This window comes from Centruroides sculpturatus, unplaced genomic scaffold, assembly GCF_000671375.1.
Source record: "Centruroides sculpturatus isolate CEXI.00-Female unplaced genomic scaffold, Cexi_2.0 scaffold1158, whole genome shotgun sequence".
NCBI lineage: Eukaryota > Metazoa > Arthropoda > Arachnida > Scorpiones > Buthidae > Centruroides > Centruroides sculpturatus.
The window spans coordinates 128,947-138,654 of NW_019385302.1; the positions used below are offsets into that span (position 1 = coordinate 128,947).

At 30.4% G+C, this 9,708-nt stretch overlaps 1 protein-coding gene across 2 annotated transcripts in view; it reads left to right on the forward strand.

The window, feature by feature from the left end:
* The first annotated feature begins 137 nt into the window (after positions 1-137).
* Positions 138-9,708, forward strand: part of LOC111637375 (elongation of very long chain fatty acids protein 6-like) — a 15,654-nt gene continuing 6,083 nt past the window's right edge. Inside the window, exon 1 of one of the 2 annotated variants that reach the window (XM_023382850.1) lies at positions 138-284. The gene's annotated coding sequence lies outside the window, so the exon portion shown is untranslated. Of the gene's footprint in view, positions 285-5,157; positions 5,230-9,708 lie in introns of those variants that run through there. The other variant, XM_023382851.1, reaches the window with a different exon arrangement.

Sequence of the window (9,708 nt, forward strand, 5' to 3'; positions counted from 1 at the left end):
TAATTTTTTTTTTTTTTTTGAGAATTTGCAATAAATTCTATTTAATCGTATTACAGAATATAATTGCGTGTGTTGTTATTGCCGAATAAAACGAATAAAAATTTATGTTTTTAATGATGTAGAACGCCACTTGGAGTTTGGCGGCGCGACCGAGCGGTGACTATATCGATGATGTCATAGACACGCTTCGATCGCGGCACCTTTGGTTTCTGTGGAGCTAGTAGTCGGTCGTACTCGTAACGAATCGGGTGTTCCGCCAGGATTCAGTGGCGGATGCCACTCAGGTAAGTTTACTCTTCCTCTTCCCCCTCTTCTAAATTGGGATGCTGGGATAGGGGAGAAAAAGAAAAATGGCTCACTGCTGTATCTCGGTTAAGATAAACACGTCTAGTTTATGTTCAGCTTACTTCATATTTCGTAGCTTCTCCTTTAATTGTCTTTTCGATGTATTTTCGTTCATTTAACGGAGTTGTGGTGCTAAAAAAATTTTTTGGCGCAGTTGTGATAATGCTAACGACGTCGCGCCACGCGATTCGGTGTGTTTGACACTTTTGTGACCTTTAACTCCGCATCATATTCTTAAAACACTTTGAAGTTTGGTAGTTTATTCAATTGTTTTTTGTGTTAATTCCACAATTTGTGTATAGTAAAGTAAAGGCGATAGTGAATTCTTTCGACAGTATCTGAACTGTTTTTAATTTCTATTATTTTGTTATATTCCGCAACTGTTTGCATTTCTTGTGTTAAGTAACATTACGTAACTGTAAATTAAATTTCGTAATTTTGTGTCGAACGGGTCAAAATGCGTAGTCAAAGCCTTCGGGTATTGTGAATAAAGTGTTGTTTTACAATCCCTGTTTTTCCGAAGATGCTTTAGAGCATTAAATCGTTCGATGTTCTCTACTGTAAACTTATAAAGACGGGTAATAAAATAGATAATAACACTGTAAACAAAGTATATCAAGATCACGTGTGTCTCGCATAAAACACACACACACACGTTCTTGTGAATATTTAAAAATTAATTTTGGAGAAATTTATAATAATTTCTGGTCCCGAAACGTTAGTTCCTTATAAATTATGTAGCGTGTCCTGTTTCATATATTATATATTTCTTCATCGATGGCGAAACTTGATACTTATGCCAATTCTAGATTTTTATTGATTGAAAACATGGATTTAGCTGGTGTATAGAAAACGGAAATAACAATTTTACCAAGCTGTACTTTGATTTGTCTGCCATTTTTTTTTTTAATGCGTTGCGAATCTTAAACGTCTCGTACGTCGAAAGAGTTAGAGGTAGCGTAATCATCACATCGCGTAAGACTACGATCGATAGGTACAAGTGCTTTATGCATTAATTACGCGACGTATTGAAGGATCGATCAATATATATATAGACACGACGAACCGGAAGTATTCTCGCATAGATTTCCTTCGAACATGGCAGGATGATCTAGTTATTATCTGAATAGGAAAACAGGGTGAGGTTCGATTTGCGATCGTGTCACTAAGAATGGCTGCATTTAGCATTCCTCTTTTAAAAAAATGCTATTTTTATTCGTTTTACAATAAATTAGAACCACTTAAATGTTGACACGACGACTGTTAGTGAGGAGTTTTGGGCGGTAATTTCCTTGCATATTAATTAATCAGCGGGTTGCTCTATTACAGAGTTGACGCGGCGTGCAACAAGATGGCGGAGATCCTGATAGTGCCTGCACCTAGAGAGTCTTGGAATGTCCTAGTTTTATAACTATTAACGCAGATGAGATGATTAATTCAGATTTCGTTTCACGCTCTAACAAACTAATTTCGAAGCCAATGACATTCTGGCCTTTCAATTTATAATTTGAGAATCTCTAAATTATAAAAATAATTGTCATATTTCTAGCACTTTTTTTTTTTTCAGTAAACGGTGGCATAACTTTGCTCCATTGTTTGCCCGTCTGGGACACATTAAACAATATAGAAAGTGAATTTTCTGTGGAATATTTTATGTACCAATTGAAAAAACTGTAGACAATTCTAACCTTTAGCTATCGAGAAGGTCGATGAAGGGAGAATTCGATTGAAGTAAAACGCTTGGAGGGAGGATTTATTGATTTCTTTTCGCGTGGGTGGACGAGAATGTAGGACAATTTCAATTAACGAAGCTTCCCACGTAGTTAAAACCAATTAAGCTAAAAAATTTACTTCATCCAAACAATTCCAAAAAACTAATTTATATAAGGTAAATAAAGGGAATTTAAAAAAAAAAACACTCGCTTTTAATAAAAGAAAATAGCACAGAAACGAAACAACTCGTCATTCCTTCGCCATTTTTATTAATACGCGAAAATAGATTCTGCCGCTTATCTTTTAAATATGGCGGATGGTAACCGATGCAAAATACCAAATATTAAATGTTACTTTAGTTCATAATAAATTTTAAAAAAAATTAATTTTTATAAAATGTATAACAGTTAGATTTTATAGATTATTTGCAAGACTGACATTTATAAATGTGTAAATTATTATTTTAATTTAGCTAGAAAAAAATAGAACAATTTACAGCTTTATCGTTAATAATAACATCTGTGCTGATGTGTGTCTGGAAGTTTATAATGGGAAGTCGAGTTTTAATGTTTGTTAGTCAAACAGATCGCATTTGTTTCACAATTAGTAAAGGTTCTTTCAGATTTTATCTAGAGTTTTGTTTCGTTCCGTTGCCTTAGTTACGTCCTTAAACGGTCACGTGTGACGGAATTCCATTTTTCTTACAGTCATTTAATCCGTTCCGGATAATGATAATATTACGGTTCATCCATATTTCTTGTGTCTCGACTTCCCATTCGTGGATTTGAACTTAATTAATTATCTATAAATCCCGATTCGGTTAACACGCGGACGGAATTTCTGACAAAAATAGACGTTATCGATTTATATAATCGTTAAATGAATATTTTAAGGCGCGCCCGCCATTCGAAAGAACTACAGAGGCATTACTTAAACCGCCCGTTCTTTTTCGGAACGGAAGTAAATTCCGATAAACTCGAGTGTTTCAATTATCACGTGAAATTCACGTAAATGAGTATATAAATCAATACAGATTAATTGAGGAGGAGGAGGAAGATGCGCCGTACCGGTTATCCGCCGCCATATTGATAAGATTGCTACTCAATTATTTTTCTCAAGTGTGAGGAATGGATGAGCGATCCACGCAAACTTTATGTAAAACTCATGTAGATCGGTAACTGTATGGTGTGGATGCTTATTGTGGATGGCACGCGATCCGTTTTTTTCCCCCTCCCTTCTAAGTTTTGGCATCGTTTCTCAATAAAGATGATAGTAAAAAAAGTGCTCTCCGTTACACCTGCTCAGCTCTTGTAGATAAATTTGAGCGATTACTTCGAAGAAATCTTCGTCATCAATTCTTAAAGATATCAATAATTGATTTATCATTGCGAATTCGTAGAAAGACCAACATTTTTCGTGTTTCTGCAGCTGTTTTCTATGGAGTGGCGCGTAGCCACAGCTAGATTTTTTTTTTAAATAAAATTTTTAATATATTATAAAAGAAACTCAGCGCCAATTACTAAAAATAGCTTTTATGAATATTATGTATTTCGGGTATTGATCAGGTGCTGATAAATTTAGTCTTTTATTCTCGGTCTCTATCAATACGCGCGCGTTAAACATGGCGGCGGCGGCGGCGGCTGATCTTAACAATGTATTAAAATCATCAAAATACATTATCAATAGTTGTAATCTCTACAATAATATAGCGGATGATTTATCGTGTCTCGGAACAGCGCAGATATATGCAAATATAAATCGATATCGTTTTAAAATCAAGATGGATGACAAAACTAGATAAACACGCACGAAATTTCGAAACGGAGTTGGTGAAAAATTCCGACAGAGTCATAATAATTCTATTAAAAAAGAAAAAAAAAAGAAAGAAAAACAGCAATTACATTTTTATTTCTAAAATATTTTATTTAAACACATTAATAAAGCTATAAAAATGCATTTTATAGAGTCAATAGAGAGAGAGAATTCGTTTAATAAATGGCGCACGCTATCGTAATTTGCGGTTGTAAAAAATGTTTGTAAATAACGTTGATGGAGTTATATTCCAGTAAATTCTTGGAAATTATATAGACAAAATGATGATATATTTAATTGTGGCCCCTGTCAAAATTCGTTTTTTTAGAGTTTGCGTGATTCCCGATAAACCAATTTTAAAAAGGAAAAAAAAAAAAACAAATCGCACGTATGTATGTAAGTAGGCCAAATATTTCTTGGAAATGAATATTTATGAATAGAGAAAGATATATATATATATGTATTATATTTAAAAAAATGATTATAATGAATAGACTATCGCACGATATATTTTTCGTTTTAATTATCCGAATTGAATTAGGAATATAAATGACACTTTATATATTTTAATAATTGTATTCTTTGAATAGTATTTTTTTTAAAATGTAAAACAAACATGTGACAATCGTCTCGTCTACTAGGACAGTTAATTAGTGTTGTATCGCTTTCATGTGTATTCATCGCGTGCCACTTTTTTTTCCATTTTTAACTGGATAGGCGGGATGGATGGAGAATTTTACTTTTATCTATAGATTTTTATACTACTTTGAAAAACTTTTAACTTATGATAAATAGTTTGTCTACTTGGTAACGAAGTACGAACGTGAGGAGGAAGCAGAAATTTTTATTATCGACTCGAAACATCACTTCTGTTGCCAAAATGCATTATAGCCTATTTTATTACTAAAGTGGTTTTAACTGCGGATATTCGCTATCGTAAAATACGTATCTATAAAAAAAAAACAAAAAAAAATATTTATTTATTTTTTTTGGCGATATTTTGGTAAATTTTTATAATAGAATTTGGCATAAAGAATTTGTTGCTTGCAGCGCTTCCTATGAATAAAATAAATCGTTACGTAAACCGTTAATTTAAAATTATTGACAAATATTTTTTAGTAATTTGTAGTTAGCTTTTTATTTATTTTAGTTTATTTTGAATAATTAAAATAAAACTAATAAATAGATAAGAAAATAATTAAATATTTACGGATAAATAATTATATTAATAAATGTCCGAGAGATGGCAGCACGTAATATTTTTTAAATTTAAAGGAGTGTCGTGTATGTCTGTATGTTGTTGTTGCATTTTTATATTATTTTGAAGAATTAGAGTACGTACGGTACCCAATTGAAAAAGTAATTACTTATAAATAAATGTAAAGCTGTAGTTCGCGTTTATTCAGTAACTTATCTGTCAATAATTTAGTTTAACACAGCCATTATATAATATTGGACAGGGTTGAATGCCCAGAAGAGGAGGTAGTCAATAACTATAGGCTAATCTGTTACAGATAAACGGTATAATTCCATAGACAATCATTTGTATTGTTATTTAAACATATGTATTTTTGAATTAGAATTTGCTTAATTTCTTTGATTGATTTGATTAAAAAACAGACAGTCCGCGTGTCTATTCGTTTGGTTGCACGAAGCTAATTTTTGTATTGTTCCTATGTTTTTTCAGTATTATTCAGTAAGAAAAACTAAATTTAAATCTAATAAGGTTACTAATTTCATCTTAATTATTCTTTGAAAGTTAAACTTAGTGAGAAATGGAGTAATAATTTTCATATCTTTAAAATCTCCGTAATGGTTTTCCTGTGTAATTACAAGATTTTTTTTTTTTAATGCTTATCAGTAGTAATTATCGATATTGACAACCATAAAAATAAAATTTTTATCGCGATTCATCAGCAGCTAATGATGCAACTTTCATATATCTTAGAATAATGTATTATTATTATTATTATTATTTACATTCATTTTTATTACAAATTCTGCTATAGATTTTCTTCCGTTTTCCTTAAGGAACAAACAAATTTAAAAAAAAAAACCGTTTTTTTAAGATTTAAAAATTTAAATTTTGTCAATTTCTTTGTGACGTAATGCGTCAACTAATTTAAATATCGTATTGTATTGTTCTTTCCGACATTTTTCGATTTTATTAAATTTAAATAATAATTTCCTTTTCTGGTTTCGTTAGTCAGTGTTAAAAATTCAGCCATTTTGTTTTACATGCTTCAAACTACGAATCGTTTTATTCTTATATAAACTTGATTTTTATTTACTCGTAATTACAACGACATTTTTAAAAAAATACAAAAGAATATATATATTTTTTCTTTTAAAATTCACTTCGTAGATGCAGTTTAGTAATTATACAGTTGGTTGCATTGAAAATGTAATGAATTTCTAAATTATATGAATTATATCTATTTATATAAAGATTTATTTTGTAGGAATTATATTTATTTAGAAAAGTTTGTATTGTAAGATTAAAATAGTAATTTAAATATTCATTCATTTATCTGTAACTTCTTCCATGTTTTATATCAATTTCTATATTGTATTTGCTGGGATACCAAAACATTAATGGATAAATATGAATATTAGTACAGTCGACCAACCCTATAACACTGTTGATTATTTCGTTTTATATGAATTCCATGTTGTACGAGTCACTTAGATTTTACAAATACGTGTGCCAGGCTGTGAACGGCTCACGTATCTGTAAAATCTAAGTGACTCGTACAACATGGAATTCATATAAAACGGAATTATCAACAGTGTTATAGGGGGGTCGACTGTATAAGAACATTTACTTTTCTTAATTTAAAAAAAGAAATACAATTTACTAGTCAAAAATTCGTATATATAAGTATAAAATTGAGGGGGAATTTAGTGTCTTTTAATCGATTCTATTGAGAAAACAATACCCTACATTTTGTAAAAGAAAAAAAAAAGAATTTATTTAAATATATAATCGACAAAATAATTTGTTTTCTATTATTCTATTGTATTCTCTTCATAATTGGTTGTGTCATCGTTTTTCTTTTGTGTATCGGCTTCGACGTCATTATAAAAACGACAAATGGGAATTAATTATTGTCTCATGTTGATACAATTAGAAGGAAAAATTGACACTATTATTGTTTGTACTAGTTAAAAATTTGAAAAAAAAGTATTAGATTATATCTTTAAAAATTGCGAAAAATTTATTATTATTATTAATATTTATAAATGTATTATTTTTAAATTCTGTTCTAGCCTATTTATCACATTACTTTTGCTTGTAAAACTTTCGTAACGTCACTTTATCATGTTATATGGACTCATGCTGTATATACAGTATAACTATACACTACATACATGAAACAATAGATATGCGAAAACCATAAATATTTAGTGTTTTTTAAACTAATTTATTGATGAATTAAGAATATAAACAAATAAAATAAGTTGTTGTGCTTGGAATTCAGAGATATACTATACCAGAGATTAAGTATACAATAAAATATATGGAATTCAAGAAGAAATATATATAAAAGGAAAAGAGTTTTCATTATATTTTCTTAAATGCTATTTCTCTTGATTAATACATATTCATAAGGTAAATCATTATGTATTTTTATTACTCAAATTAACCGAATATTTTACATCGTTTTCATTACACAATACACAAACAATTACAAAACACCATCTTCATAGTAATTTCCTTCTGTAACTTATGTGTTCTGTTTATAAATAAATAGTCACGTATTTTTATTAAGAATAGAATCAAGAATTAACCGAATATTTTACCCCGTTTTATTACACCACAAAAACACCATTTTCATAGTAATTTCCATGAATTTCTGTATGAGTACATATTACTTATCAAAGCATTTCTTGAAGCCATTTATGATATAATGAAGGATTTCTGGCAGTGGTTTATTGAAGTGGCATACTTCAACTTCTCTTTTATTTCAGGAAAGGGATTAAAGTCTACGAGAGGAAGATCGGAGGGGGTTGAAGAACTTCACTGTTACACCCTTCTTGATCATTGAGCAGGAACTATATGGGTATTTCCTTATAGAAAGACCCACGGTTTTATATAATCGACTGGAAATTTTAACATTTTGAAAGTCTAGTGTCCGGTAATGAATAATGAAAGTTCTATACAACCCATACACCATACAAATGAAGTAAAATATACTGAAAAAGTGTAGATTTCCGGGTATATTTCAATTATGTAAAAGGACTGTATATTAATTATTTATAAAAAGGAAATTCGAATATTAAAATTGCATCAACGACCAAATCAAGAATTTTAAATGTCGACTCGGTTGGAACGGTGCCATATGTAATATATAGATTAATTGGGTTTAAATCTCACTGTGAGGTTATATTCGTTCTGTGAGGTTATTGATCAGTGATCTGTCTTGATGATCAGGATTATTTGGTTATTGGCTTATGAAAATCACAATTGGTTACTTGGAATTACAAAGTTTCTGTGTAGTTTTTCTATAAAGTATGGGAAAAGTTAATAGAGTTAAACCAGAGGACGACGCCATATTGTTTCAGTAGACGACATAGAAGCTTAAATGTAGATAACGTTTTAAAAATATTAATGGTGAATATATTTAATTTTTTTTTTATACTTAAGAAATAGATTGTAAGAATTATTTTGTTTTTTCGTAAGTATATTTACTAGTTATAGTTTTTTTTAAGTCTAATTAGTAAGAGGGTATTAGGCCAACAGATGAAGTTTTCTATTATTCTAACGTAATTAAGGTAAATGCGTTAAGAAAATAGAATTTTTACGCGTATTTATGATAAAAATGAAAGCAATAATAATATTTTATAAACTCGAGTTACCAGTTTTCGAAGTTTTCACACTAAACTGTTTCGCTTTCTTCGCGTTAATGTCTCGTCGGTAACTACGAAATGAGGTTGTTTATATTTAGCTTAATTGCTTGTCTATAATAACAACGATCGTCACTCACCTCAGTTTATTAAATACTTGGTTATAAATTTATTTTAGTCCGGTCAAGGAGCTTGGAGATTTATATCTTCAAGGATAGCCAGTCGGATACGCTCCGCGCCTTTCTTTTCCTTGACTTTATGAAGTAGACATCACTTTCTCTTCTCCCATCACTCTTCTAATCTTCTTAGTTTTCTCTTTAAATCTCTTCTTTATTGTTTTATCCATTTGTTAATATTATCTTTACACGTTCAGTTCGTCCCTGGAATCTTTTCCAAATGCCAATTCGTTTGCTCCACCCTTTGAACAAATGTTTGATTTTTGAGACGTGCGAAATAAAGGCCACACACACTTTTTTTTATAATAAAAGTAGAAAAATGAGAATATGACGAGAAATCAATTTGTTTTTGCTCTCATTGGATTAATATATAGGTCGAAAATAAGTGGTTTTGACAGAATTTTATCTTTAGAGAACTCCAGAAAAAAACTCCTCGACCATTTCTTTCTGCATTATAATTTTTCCTGGAAAAGTTTCGAAAGCAGAAAAAACAAATTATGAACTATACTTCCCTTCTCGTAGACTTTTTATTTTATTAATTACATCCTTGAAGAGATACTGTACATCTTAGTTTTTAAAAATGTTTTCCTCATTTCCTGCAATTGTAATTTTATAGCACTCCTAGGCCTCTTACAGTTTACACCCTCGTATTTTTTTCCCACCATTTTAAGAAATTTTGAAAGAATTAGCGAGATTGCGGCCGAAGTTTTCATCTCTAAAACGTGAACGTCGAACGTCGAGCGCCGCTTACAAGATAGCGACGCTCGACGTTCAAGTTTTAAAGATGAAAACTTCAGCCCCAACCTCGCTATTA